This window comes from Mustela putorius, unplaced genomic scaffold, assembly GCF_011764305.1.
Source record: "Mustela putorius furo isolate JIRA1106 unplaced genomic scaffold, ASM1176430v1.1 tig00003854_pilon_pilon_pilon, whole genome shotgun sequence".
Lineage (NCBI taxonomy): Eukaryota > Metazoa > Chordata > Mammalia > Carnivora > Mustelidae > Mustela > Mustela putorius.
In genome coordinates this window covers 5,102,059-5,116,230 of record NW_025422006.1, presented here as the reverse complement: position 1 = coordinate 5,116,230, position 14,172 = coordinate 5,102,059, and the positions used below count along the sequence as shown (strand labels likewise).

At 43.9% G+C, this 14,172-nt stretch overlaps 1 long non-coding RNA gene across 1 annotated transcript in view; it reads left to right on the top strand.

Moving 5' to 3' along the window:
* The window catches only part of LOC101679616, a 169,600-nt gene extending 157,178 nt beyond the window's left edge, over window positions 1–12,422 (top strand). The window contains exon 9 of the long non-coding RNA XR_006601959.1: window positions 10,150–12,422. This is a non-coding gene — a long non-coding RNA (uncharacterized LOC101679616). The remainder of the gene's footprint in view (window positions 1–10,149) is intronic.
* The last annotated feature ends 1,750 nt before the right edge of the window (window positions 12,423–14,172 follow it).

Here is a 14,172-nt window from a genome sequence, read left to right as displayed (position 1 = left end):
GGACAGGATGGTCCAGGCTCCGATCTCTGCTTTGTCACTAACCAGCTCTGTGGCTCTAGGCAAATTAGCTCTCCACTGGGACTCTGTTGCTCTGTTTTATAATCCTAACAGCTCTATTTATTAAACACTGTCCCCAAACTCAGGATTCTGCCAAGCACTTCAACTAGATTATCTCATTTAAACTTCACAGACCCGCCGTACGTAAATTCTTTTATTACCTCCATTCTGCAGATGGGGAAGCTGAGGCATAGAATGGGCATAGACCTGCTTTGCCTGTCAAAGAGCCAGGAATTCATCAAATTTCCCTAGACTGGGGGCGCCTGGGTGGCTCAGTCTTTAAGCTTCTGCCTTTGGCTTAGGTCATCATCCCAGAGTCCTAGGATTAAGTTAGGCTCCCTACTCAGCAGGAAGCCTGCTTTTCCTTCTCCCACTCCCCTTGCTTGTATTCCGTCTCTCACTGTCAAATAAATAAATAAAACCATAGGTGGGGGGAAAGTTTCCTTCGCCCAGGCTCTAGATCCCTGGGCTGCGTGTTTCTCTGATACCCTCAGCCGCCCAGCCCAAGGAGGTGTTCTCGCTCTCGAATCCTTCCTTATACTTAGAGATGATTGATAGTGTTAACTCACGTGGCTCATCTCGGCCGCTGTGTGTTTCCTTTATTAAGTTTTAAAAATTATTTTGGTTTTTAAAAACTTGTTTCCTCAACTGAGTCAAATGTCTGAATGAGCCTGCGGGAAGACCACTTCCTTGAGGACGACGAGTGAGATTTTCTGCCCTTTTCAGATTCCTCCCTTTATAAATGGAAATAATCGTGCCTGGCTTAAGGATTATTTTCAGGCTCCAAGCAAAATGGCTATAAGGTGAAAAGCACTGTACGGATAGAATGTGTTACTAGTGTTTTAAAATATCCGCCCTTTCAGGGAAGACTTTCTTACGCACTGTATTCTCCATGGCATGGAACGCGGTGCCCTCCAAGCTGTGAGACCTTGAGGTGGTTGTGGTGATCATTACTTTGACTGTGGTCTTCAATTACAGAGAAGAATTCTTAAATGCATTCTTATTTACCTTCGCACCATAAATTGATGTAGCAGGAGGAACAGTGTAATGGAGATGCTGAAGCAGAAGAAGAGAACTAACATTGGCTGAGGACCTAAATTTGTCCCAGGCGTTACTTCACTGAATTCCCACCATCTGTCGTTGAGAAAGTTAAGCGAAAACCAAGTACAGAGATGTTAGGCAGCTTCCACAGAACACACAGCTTTTCGCTAAGAGTTAGGATTCAAACAGCGACCAGGGTTTTGCCGCGCCATACTGAAGATGAATTCACTTTAAGATTTTTGAGCCTAAGGGCGCCTGGGTGGCTCAGTGGGTTAAGCCGCTGCCTTCGGCTCAGGTCATGATCTCAGGGTCCTGGGATCGAGTCCCGCATCGGGCTCTCTGCTGATCTCAGGGTCCTGGGATCGAGTCCAGCATCAGGCTCTCTGCTCAGCAGGGAGCCTGCTTCCTTCTCTCTCTCTCTCTCTGCTCTGCCTCTCAGTGTACTTGTAATTTCTCTCTGTCAAATAAATAAATAAATAAATTAAAAAAAAAAGATTTTTGAGCCTAAAAATGTACATATTTTTCACATATCATTATATCAAAATGTCCAACTCAGTCGTCAACATTTTCTTAGTAACTACGATGATCAACCGTTAAAGCAAAAACCGAAGAATCCTAAAGGTATACATGGAAAATGACCTTGAAATCAGCAAGTTCAAGAACTAGTCCATGACTTTTCCAGCTTCTCCTGGAACACCTCCGGATGTGTGGACGGCCCTGTCTCCAGTGGCCAACAGTTTCATCTTTGAACACTTAGAGAACATTACCACTTGGCTCTCCCTCAGGCATTTCAAACTTAAGATGCTTAAAACTTAGTTCATAAAGTAGTTTCCTAATTTTGTTTAGAGTTAATGGGGGAGTTGGGCTCACCAGAGGAGAGTGAATGCTACAGAAGGGAACACTATCCCATCAATAATTAACCACAGATTACATTCTAAACAACCCGTTCACTTTTTCATTACGGAGGCCAAAGTCAGTAAAAATTGTTACCCTATCTCCTTGGGATTTTCCAAGATCCTCTGGTCAGAGCTTCAGCCTCTGTTTGCCTTACAAGACAATTGTATCCATCAGGGTTCCCAGCAAGAAGCTGATGGTGCATTCAAATGGAACTCCAGGCAGGTTAATGAAGGGATATTTACAAATGTATGGGCAGCGCTCAGGGAAATCAACAGAGTATGGTAGAGTGGAGAATTTAATACCTGAGAGGGTGAGGGGAAGGAGCAAATCTCAGCACCCAAGAAAGTCCTGGTGGAAGACCCTCCCCTCCCCCACCACCTAGAATAAATGGGGCCTGAGGTGGTGGTTTGCCCTTCAGCAGAGAAGTAGGCATGCTGATCTCACTATCCCCCACCCTAGAGTTCTTGCCCATGGCTCCGAGTTTCGGCTGGTACCAGCCGGAAGACAGAAGACAAGGGAGTTTACTAATCCAGTTCAGGAACTCCCCGGCCTTCAGGACACAGAGCAAGACTCAGAAGAGCAGAGAATTACAGCTCCACAGTGCAACCCCAAATATTTCTCAGGCCTTGTTTTTCCTTCTTACTCCTCTCTTGCCATTTACCTACACCTTTTCCCCCATCTCCAGTTACTAAATCAGTAACAGGAAGGGCAGCTAGTTTGAAAACAGCCTTGGGTTGGGGCACCTGGGTGGCTCAGTTGGGTAAGCATCCGACTCTTGATTTCTGCTCAGGTCCTGATCTCAGGGAACTGAGATCCAGCCCAGTATCAGGCTCCACGCTCAGTGGGGAATCGGCTTGAGGGTCTCCCTCTCTTTCTCCCTCTGCTCATCTTCCTGCTCTCTCTCCGTCTCAAATTTAAAAAAAAAAAAAAGAAAGAAAGAGAGAGAGAAAGAAATTAGCCTTGGGTCATGATGGATAGAAATGATAATCCTAGAGCTCTACTAGATTTTGCCATTCAAAGAGGTTAGCATTTGTCTCTTAAGTTACACAAATTCATTCTAAAAGAAATTGTGTGACCCTGCTTCCATAGTTTTGTGTCATAATCAGAAGACCAAACCTGCTAAGAAATATATAGAAATATACACACATGTGCACACACATACACATACACACACACACACACGCATCTAGAGGCCATTTAGTGTTCCCACTTCAAATAACTTTTTCTGTTTTTCTCTGATTTCTTTCTGAAACTTTGTCTAATTGTTCATCATTAAAGCCTTTTTTTTAAGCTTTAAATACTGCCAATGGAAGTTCTAAGCTCTGAATTACTAGTCTAATTGCTTCCTCCCCATCCCCAATATGTTCAAAGCCTTGCCTTTTGGGAATTATGTCTTAACTACAGATTTCTGAGATTAAAGTTTTCTGAATGAGGGGTCTCAGAACCAGATTTTCCAATGGGATCTGCTCATGTGCTTAGAGCAGACAAATAGCGTTCATGCCTGTCAAGCCAGGTCCATTGGGAGGACCATTTGTTACAGAACCCCTGAGATGGAGTTGACACAGTTTGAACAAGTTCAAGGAAATTTCTGCATCCATATTACTTGGATCCTGGTGTGATGGTCTGTTCATATGTGTTTTGAGCCCGAGAGAATTTTTTTCCAGACCCCAATAAAACACGTGCTAGTTTACTCCACCACACTGCGGAACACCAGTCAACAGCAACACACATCGTTCATAAAGAGGACAGATTCTCATGCTGCGCGAGCAGAATAAGAGCAACGTTTTGTCATAAAAGGTAGCTAATACACTGGTAAGCTCACTGGTGGGGGCTTCAGTTCTGGAATCCTTCAAGCTCTGTGTGTTTTTCCCCTTGATGTTAGTAATAGGGCAGGAACACTGAGAAATAAGCCTTTTAAATTTACATACTCATTCAAGTATTGATTAAGCCCCTTCTTCAAGGCAAGTATGGCCGTAGGGGTGGGACATGATATGACAAGTAAGACGTGGTCCCTCCCCTTAAAGAGCTTGTAGTTCAGCTGAGTGACCGAATCACATCAGAATGCGGGCAAATTCTGAAAGCAAAATATCGTCAGAGACTCTGTTCCAGGGGGACCTTTTCATCTGTTTCATCTACAGCCCTTAAGCAGACAAGGACCGACGAGGCCATCTGAGTGACATTGTTGTCGTTGTGTTTGTGCCACGGGTTCAACGAACCATGACTGCTGTGGTCATCAACTGATTCTTAGCGCCACCCCGTCCCCCAGCTTCATGACACTGTGTCGTCCAGACACACATTCGTTCTTGTGTTCAGCAGTTGCAACAACCCCCTGATCGGTTTCCTTTTTCTGATACTTGAGTATTGTCACTTTATTCTCCCAAGATCCGTTCTCTAGCACCCTTGTAAGGATCATACTAAAACAGATATCTTGTAGTCCCATTTCCCTCCTATAATGCTTCACAGTTTCCTATGCCACCAAGGCAAGATCCAGACTCACCAGTGAGCGCCACTGGGATCTGATCCCTGCAGAATTTCCCAACACCTTTCATGGCTCCTGCAGCTACACCTTTCCATGGATGCTGCTATCGTGAGGCTTACATTGGTAAGCCTCTCCCGGCTTCCATTTCAGGTTTTAACGCCTCCTGCCTTTGTGCTGGCCATCAGTCTACCTGGGCCAGTCTTCCCCTTCCCTTCCTAGTTCTGCCTCTGCTTTATTGGTCCAGGTCCATGTCTGTCTGTCTCCCCTTCCACCTTGCAAACACCATCACCTATTCCCTGAACAACTACATCTGCTTCCTGATGGGTCTCCCCTCTGCATCTACTCGTGCCCCCTTCCCGTCCATTCTCGAGTGCCAGGATGGTGGTAACCATCACACAAGCCCTCTTTACCCTTTTCCTATCATGTTGGAGATAAAAAAGAGCATCTTTCCTATGGCCAATCAGAAAGGCCCTTTCAGGCCCTGCTTGTGTATCTGGCCTCATGCTCCTTATGCGGTGACTACAACCTTCCCCGATCGCTCGCTAGTCTAGGCTCTTTCTTTATTCTGCACTCTCGTGGAAGACTACCTCAGTCTTCAGGTGGTTGTAATAAATGTCTGACTTGCCCCCAAAGCAAGCTTCATGACGTAGGGATGACATCGGATTTTGTTCGTCATTGCATCCCTAGCCAAGCACAATATCAGGCACAAAGGGGATGCTCAAAAGCATTCTAATCCATCAACCAAGCAACCCTCTAAGACTCTTACTTCATTTGGAAAGCCCTACTGTCATTACCGCTAGCACCCCAGGTGGGACTGGCCTCCAGCAGCCTAGAAATGTGTTTTCGCACAGACCTTTATTCTCTATCATTTTACTTGCCAGTCCTTAAGGATCTCAGAGTCCAGAGAGAGAAGCGCTATCGTAATCAACTCTACATCCACTATGCCTGACACGTAGATGGTGAACGATACATTCATCAGTAAGTTTTTTTTTAAAATTGAGGTGAAATTTACATAACATAAAACTGTAACCATTTTCAAGTGTCTAACTCAGTGGCATTTCTCACATTCACAATGTTGTACAATCATCAAATATTCTGGTTTCAGAACATTTTTTGTCACCCCAAAAGGGAGCCGTTACCTGTTGAGTTGCCTTCTCCCCATCCAGCTTCTGGCAACCATTAATCTGCTCTCTACCTATTTAGACTTTTCCATGCTGGGACATGTTGTACCAAGAGAATGTGTTTGGCTTCCTTCACTTAGCATAACATTCTCAAGGTTTCTCCGTGTGATAATATGTATCAGCCCTTCATTCTCATGGCTGAATAATATTCTATCATGTAGGGACATCCCATTTTGCATATTCATTCACCTGACACACATTTGGGTCGCTTTCACCTTTTGGCTATTGTGAGTAGTGCCGTGAGCTCCCGCACACACTTTTGTTTGCACACCTGTTTTCAGTCCTTCCACTCCCTTCCTGAGAATGGAGTTGTGTCACATAACTACGGTCAGCTGACTGAGCAACCACCGAGATGTTTTCCACAGAAGCCGTCCCATTTTCACATTCTCACGAGCCGTGTATGAAGGCTCTAATCATTTCTCAACATCTTCACTAATATGTGTTATTTTCTGTAGCTGCCATTTTTTTTTAAGATCTTATTTATTTATAAACAGGAGCAGAGTGAGAGAGAGAGCACAGGTCAGGGGTGAGAGTCAGAGGCAGAGAGACAAGCAGACTCCCCGCTGAGCAAGGAACCCAAAGCAGGGCTCGATCCCAGGACCCTGGGATCATGACCCAAGCTGAAGGCAGACAAGCCACCCAGGCCCCCCTGCAGTGGTCATTTGTTGAAGCAATCAGTATTACAGCCGTCCTAGTCAGTTTGAAGTGGTATCTCATTGTAGCAGTACCACTCCCTATCCATCAGGATGACTACTGTTTAAAAAATTAAAAACAGAAAAATCAGAAAAGAACAAGTGCTGGTGAGGATGTGGAGAAACTGGAATCCTTGTGCACGGTTGGTGGGAGTGTAAACTGGTGCACAAAGGAAAACCTTCTGTTAGGGAAGATAGTATGGTGGCTCCTCAAAAAATTAAAAATAGAATTTCTATATGACCCAAGTAATTCCACTTTTGAGTATATACCCCAAAGAATTGAAAGCAGGGACTGGAACAGATCGCACATCGCTGTTCATGGCAGAATTACTTGCAATAACCAAAAAGTGGAAGGAACCCAAATGCCCTTCGGCGGAAGAACAGATAGACAAAACGTTGTAGGTGTGTATCACGGCATATTGCTCAGCTTTGAAAAGGAAGGAAATCCTGTTAAATGCTACAACATGGATGAAGCTTGAAGACATTATGCTAAGGGAAATAAGCCATTTGCAAAAAGACAAATATTGTCTGATTCCACTGATGTGAGTAGTCGCTTTCCTGGAAACAGATAGTAGAAGGCTGGTGGCCAGGACCTGAGGAGAAGGGGTTAGAAACGGTAGGCTAAAGGTTGAGAAAGGCTCCCATTTTTTTTTTCCAAAGAGGCAGAATGCAAGCAGACTCTCACATGGGATTGTAGCCTGGATGTTTCACTCTCTCCTGTGTTCCTCCAACAGCAAAAGGAGGCTCTTCCTAATATAAAGACTCCCTAACAGTTGGCGATGACATTAGGCATGGCATGTAGAAAAGAAGTCCCAAATTGAGAGCAACAGGAGGAAAGGAACCCTGGAGAAAAGAATCGAGAAGGAACTACATTTCACAAAAGTACCATTCGAAACCATTTTGCAAATGGGAGAAGCAAAAGAAGAATTCAGAATTTGTGTCAAGACAGCTGATCAAAAAAGAGGAAGACATTCTAGAGAAAAATGCCAAGGCCCAGGGCTCCAGCTGATGAGCAGAATTGTTGGCTGGTCAACCTCTGGCTTCAAGATAGAAAAGCATTTTGTTTTCTGTAGGTAGCAGATATTATTGCCTGAGCATTAGTTCTAATGAACGAGCTGGCACAGCGGAATATTTGTCCGCAGGTTTTTTATAAGCAGAAGTCACGGAAGTACCCATTGAAACCAAAAAGCAGAAAGTCCTGTTTGGAGTTCTTATATTTGGTGATTCCTTTTAATAACAATTCCTATTTATTTGTGTCTGGAAGAACACCAGGGAATAAAGTTATTTTGAAAAGAGGCTAGATGAAGTACATCTCATATCCGCCGCGCCCCCCCCCCCCAGGATGCGCAGTAAGTAATTGTATCCAAATGAACTCTCATGTCTAGCCGTTTGAGGGAGTCCTTAGGCTTTTCTTAAAATGATTATTCAGGAAAAAAATTTTCAGTTGGGATTATCCTTACTTTTTATAACCCCTTTTTCTTTCCTGGTATGTGGCTTTTAGCCAGTCCTCTGATTCTTAGAATGCTTCCGAAAAAGATGAATTAAGGAAAAAGGAGAGGAAATTCAAATAAGTCAACGGAGGCTGCTTGGCAATAGTGAACATAAAACATGTGGTTAGGAAGAGGTTGAAATGAACTAAAATCAAGGCAACTGCGTTTTTTCAATAGGACTTGCTATTTCTATCTTCCATTTCCATAGAGGGAGGGAAACTAAAATGGTATAATAGAAACAGCTAATATTTATCCAACGAAACATATGATGTGCGAGGGCCCATTCTAAAGGCTTCACACGTATTAACTCACTTAATCTTCACATCAGCTCTGTAAGGATGGGGCCGTGGAAAGTGTCCATTGCTAAATTTTCAGGAATTTTGTGAGCCTGCCGGGAGCTTGAAATCAGTCATTGTGGGAGTATTTATTTATACCATGGAAATCGACATATGTTACAAATCGGGGCTTTTGGGGGGAGAGCCATTTGTCAAGCGTTTTCTAGAATACCACTGCTGTTGTCCTCCTTCCACAGATGGGGAAACTGGGACACAGCAGTTAGGTGGAGTCTCCACGATCATTCAACTCGTAGTTAAAATCGGTAGCGTTAAAACGGTCTGCGAGGCAGCAGGACTCAAGAGCCCAAGCTTTTTGCCATCATACCGTCCTGCTTCTGATGTGTCTGACTTGCGCTGACCGCATTTGGAAGGCCTAGGGCTCTAATTTGGACTCTTCTACTATCCGCTGTTTAAGCTTTCCAGGTCTCCAGACATTTTATAATAGAGATGTGACCATCTTCAGAATGCTTCACGTTGATCTTTGCCCTATCACTAATGAAATCGATGATCACAGTGAAAATGTGATTCCTCCCCCGCCCCCAAACCTTCCTTCCTAATTTTGATTGTGTCTTCGCTATGAAAGTAGGATCCGTGTATATCTCTTCGGACTTCGGCAGCCTTTCAGGAGGGCTATGGTGAATTTTCTTCCTCATGCTCCCATACTGCTTGCCTCATTATCGTAGAAAGCAGAACAGCTGTGCTGACAGTGGGTATCATCATCATCGTTAATAAATATTTATTGAGCATGTCCTTTGTGCTGAGCTCTGAGGACACAGAGAGGTAGAACATAGGGTCCTAGAAGCTTGCCCAACAAGTGGCCCAGAGAGAGAGGAGAGGAACCCCAGTATGTGGGGAAGCCTTTCTGGGAGAGGGAGTAGTGCCTGAGCTCAAGTGGGCATCATAGGTGGGCAGAAGGGTTTGAAGGAAGGCACCAGGACAGTGATCGTTTCTGTGTTTGGAATAAGTGATGCGATTTGGCCTAAGAGATGTTCTGTAACAGGAGACGAGCCCGGAAAGGATGGACTGCTGTCTGAAGAGGACCTTTGAGCTTGACTCACCAGCCTGGGCTTCCTATTTTGAACAGTAAGGAATCACCTGTGGTTCCGAGCGCACCAAAGATGAGCAAAGCCGTGCTATGAATAAGATGAAATTTAGCCAGGTGTGTAGAATGAACTGAAGGAGAGAGTTGCTGGAAATGGAGATAACAGTAAAACAATAATCTGTTATGAAAGCTTCTCCAACATGGAAAATCCTCATGGAATCATTAGAATTGTAAGCAAGATACAGTTAGAAGGGCAGACTGTGGTTACAACAGTACAAACACCTACGTGATGGGAAACACTGGAAAGAACCACAACTGAATTATCACAGTGATTGGACTGGGCTGAAGAATTATGGGGAATTGTGTTTTTTTCTTCAATCAAGATTTTTGGTTATGGGGTCATAGTTTATCATCGTGAAAATGCATGGAGATAATTAAAAAATGGACATAAGAAGAGGTGCTCGAAGGGGACACAAATTTTAGGTAAAATGATAAATTATGCTGTAGGCAGAACAAGATGAAGGAGAACTGTCCAGACGCGATGCCTCTGGGGCAGCTGGAGATAAGGGGCTGAAAGTTTGGAGAGTGATCGACCCTTGACACCAAGAGTTTCGTGAGCCAGAGAGGAGCTGACGAGTTCAAGGGAGCTCACAGCAGGAAACTCCCAGTGAGACCTGAAACTTGGACTTGGCCCATGAAGGTGCAGAAGAGGAGGAAGAAGGGAAATCCTTAGACAGAGCCGAACGTAATTAATCCAAGGAGGAGGAGGAGTGTTAAGACCTGTTAGGACACAGAGACTAACAGAAGTTAGTTTAAAGAATCATTTCATTTACTGAGTGTTTTCCTCTGTGGTGACGCATGATATGTACATTATCTCTACTGTCTTCTACGATTCTCCTAACGGTGCTCTGTGTTACCTTCTCCCCACTCTACAGATGGAAAACCCAGACCGGAAACACAAGATGGCACAAATCTTTCCAGTCTGTAAGTGAAGGTAAAAGGGCTCCCAGGTCAGGGTCACGTGACTTCTCCAGACCCGAAGCTCATGGAACAGGGAAGCTTTCATGGGAGGGAGGTTATGCACGCAAAATCCCCCTGGAGGGTGGCCAGCCCACCGCTAGTGTCGCTGAGCCTTGCCACAATTTGTTACGGGTTTTCACAATTGATACTGAAAGGACTTTAGTGGTATTTCCTCACTTTCCACATTTTCTCAATACGTAGATTGTCTAAACGTACAAGTGCTGATGCTTCTGTCAGTCGGTGTTATCTAGTTGCTCCAAGCAGCTTTCCTAGTTCATTATCAGCAGTGTATCTGATGTCATACACCACGAAGCTTCTGAAGCCTGGTAACGGATCCATCCGTAAATCGAGAACCTGGAGCGGGGGAGGGGGGTGTTATTCAGAAGAGAGAAGGAATTGTGACCGTTCAGCAGAATGTTGATTACAAGTTTAATTCAAGTTACATGCATTGGTGATTCAGTCCTACAAAACAAGGTGTTTAGGTTATTAGATGCCTAAGTGACCTTCTCTTTCCCTGTTTATGTTAATAGATAGTGTCTCTGACGCAGAGTGTTATTAGATAGTTTTGCTCAGTTTTCAGAAAAGACCGTGAATACACAAATCAGCAGAGGCCAGATCCTATGCCCTTCATAATGACTAGCGACCAACAAATCCATCATGAATCTATTAAAACCGTATGCCCTGGGAGCATTACTAGCAAATTTCACAGTCTGAATTCTTACCAAGGTGGGAAATTTTATGGATTTCGCTGTTAACATAATATGCAACCTGATAGTCACGTGAAAATGTAATCACGAGCTATAGTTTTCTTGTTATTAACTCAAATTAGGATATTGTATCTATTTTACTAGATTTCAAAAAATCTAAAACTGTTGCATCTGTAGTTTTAGATATATTTATATGTTATAGTTGGCCTTAAACACTAGTTAAATTTTATAGTTAATGTCTTACTACAGCTGTAGGGGGCTGTTCATGCATACTAAGCCTGGTTTGTGGTACTACGAGTATCTTTGTAAAAATGACTTACAAAGAATGATTCTATTATAAAAATATAGCTATTATTGCTATACTCCGAAGTCTCTACAGAAAATGAAAATAAAGGTACTTGATAAAGCTTTATTATCGCTGGCTATTTGCTGATTAAGCCTAGAACTGACTTGTCTCATTGTCATCCATCATTATTTACTTGGTATCTAGACACCTTAAAAAAAGAAAGAAAGAAAGAAAGATGGTCCAAGTATAGGAGCCTGGTGGAAATTTTTATTTGACTACATTTCAGATGATATAATCCGTAGTCTTGATCACGAGACCCATGTTTTAATAACCTGACCTGAAAGAATATTTAGGTGAGGGCAAGAGGTTCCTGAAATGTGTATCACCTTACGGGTCCAAGGGGTGTTTTTCACCTCACTGTGCATTCTGAGTCATAGTGGGGGGTGTGCCACAGTGACAAAAAGAAAGAGAATAGGAACCGTTCACTTCAGAGAGCGTTGCCATTAGCAGGGTGAGTGCCCTTGGAGACTTTGTTGCCCTGACTGGGTCTGCTGGCCCTAGATCCCTTCTTCACTCTTCTGCTGGACTCTCTGGGGCCAGTGGGACTGACTCTGTGGGGCTGCATTTCCCGGGCGCCTGGATCTGCTGCAGTCAGCCCCTGGGAGGCACCAGCAGGAGACAGGACAGCTGGAGGACTGGAAGGAAGGGCAAGACAGGGTCTCTTCTCTTTCTGCCTCTGGTTGCTTCTCCAGCAACAGCTGTACCCCCGCAGTGGTTTTGAGAACCGTCATGGGTTCCCCTCGCTCTAGGAGACCGTGGTCTCTGGGTTCTGAGTTCTGCCTTGTCCTTTAGCTCCCTCAGCTTCGAGGTGAGTGTGACTTCTTACTCTTGGAGCTCTCAGTTCCATATCTGACTTCTCAGCTCTTCCCTCGCCTGTGTAATCAATTTCCTGAATTAAATTCCTCCATTTCCCTAGCTGGACCCTGACTGGCACAATTCACTATATACCTAAGTATTTGTGTATCGGGTCATGATGGAGAATACATTCTGTGCGGAGAGGAGTTGTTAGAGCAATTTGAAAGCCACTGTCTATGAAAATGAATCTGACAGCAAAGGGCGGACAGTGGTGGGCCCGATTCTTCACTTGGGCGTTGATGGCTGGTACTGAGCTGAAGACCGTGAACTTGGAGATTCTTTTTCTCTCTTTTTTTTTTTTTTTAAGATTTTATTTATTTATTTGACAGAGAGATCACAGTAGGAGAGAGGAAGGGAAGAGATCACAGAGAGAGAGGAAGGGAAGCAGGCCCCCTGCTGAGCAGAGAGCCCAATGTGGGACTCGATCCCAGGACCCTGAGATCATGACCTGAGCCGAAGGCAGCGGCTTAACCCACTGAGCCACCCAGGCGCCCCTTTTTTTCTCTCTCTTAAAAAGGAGAAACTTTGTGGTACAGAAGAAGGAGTACCGACGGGGGGGATGAGGAGACCAAGATTCTAATCTTGATGGGTGACCATGGGCAATCCATGTAATCATGTGTTCTAGTCCATGATGCTTCCTTTGTGCACGGAACCAGGGGCTCTGAGATTGGTATGTCTTTTTTTCTTTAAAGATTTCTTACTTATTTTTCTGCAGAGAGAGACAGAGAACAGCGCATGACCAGCGGGTAGAGGCAGAGGAAGAGGGAGAAGCAGATGAGCCTCCCTGATGAGCAGGAAGCCCGATGCGGGACTCGATCCCCAGACCCGGGATCATGACCTGAATTGAAGGCAGATGCTTAACTGACTGAGCCACCCACGTGCCCCTGGCATGTCTTTTTAAAAGGGATTCCTATAAGAAGCTGTAGTGTTACCATTTGAAAGAAGACGTTGATACACAGCCTGTGACAGCTCAAAGACCAGTGAGACTAGCACCTGTAGGCTGTTTAAAAGAATAGTCACTTACCTAGATCATTCCATTACACTTGCATTATTTAATTATTTTCCTCAATTGATAAATATTTCTTTATTATGCTAGCACTAGAAATAATAGCTCAGCATTCGGGTCATAAAGTTCTTAGGGAATAAACATTGATATGGGCTGTGGGACTTGCAGAATATCAGGTAACAGTGGTCACGGTCATTAATGTCGGTAAATAAATCACTCTGTAAGACAAATGCCCCCATGGGAAGATGTATTTTTTAAGTAGCTGAGTAAGATATAGGTAACGTGTGAGGTGCCGATCTCTTTAAGATGCACACATACCCCCCCATGCCCTAAGTCCTATTGAACAAACAAAAAATGTTGCATGTTTTGATGTTCTTTGACCTTATCAGCCATTCCCTTGCTTTCCTCCTTATTTAAGAAAAGTCTATGACCAAAAGTCCCCAGTCTTCAAAATAGTAAAATGCCAACAGATACCACAATGTCTCTGGTGAGATAAGCAATTGCATATTCACAATTCCAGACCAGATGTGAGCTTTTCCTCTATGCCCAGCATTCAGTGAAGTCAGGAACTGCTCAGCTGAGTTTATCTGAAGGGGAGATAAAAGATAGAATCTTCCTGCCTGGCATTAAACCTTGCCCCATGCAGAATCCAGATGCTCGCAACCCTTTTTTCAAACTTTGTGTATTTGTCGTTGTTTTTTGTTTGTTTGTTTTGTCTTGTTTTTAATATTCATCACTTTCTGGCTGGTGACACCACTGAAGACTACAATAAACCATATTGTTGTGGAATGTGCTTTGTCCCCACCTGCAGGGACAAATTTTTTTGGTCCGCGGAGACTGATTTTTTTTTTCCCCCTCCAAAGCAGATTATTTATCTCAATTTCTTTAAAGAGTCATCTAAGGTAGTTTTCATGGTTATTTCTGTTTTTATATGTTCCTGGTTTATTTTCTACTCTTCCCTTCAATTTACATAGAACGACTTCAGGCACAGGAAAAAATGGCCGGGATTAAAACAACAGCAGAT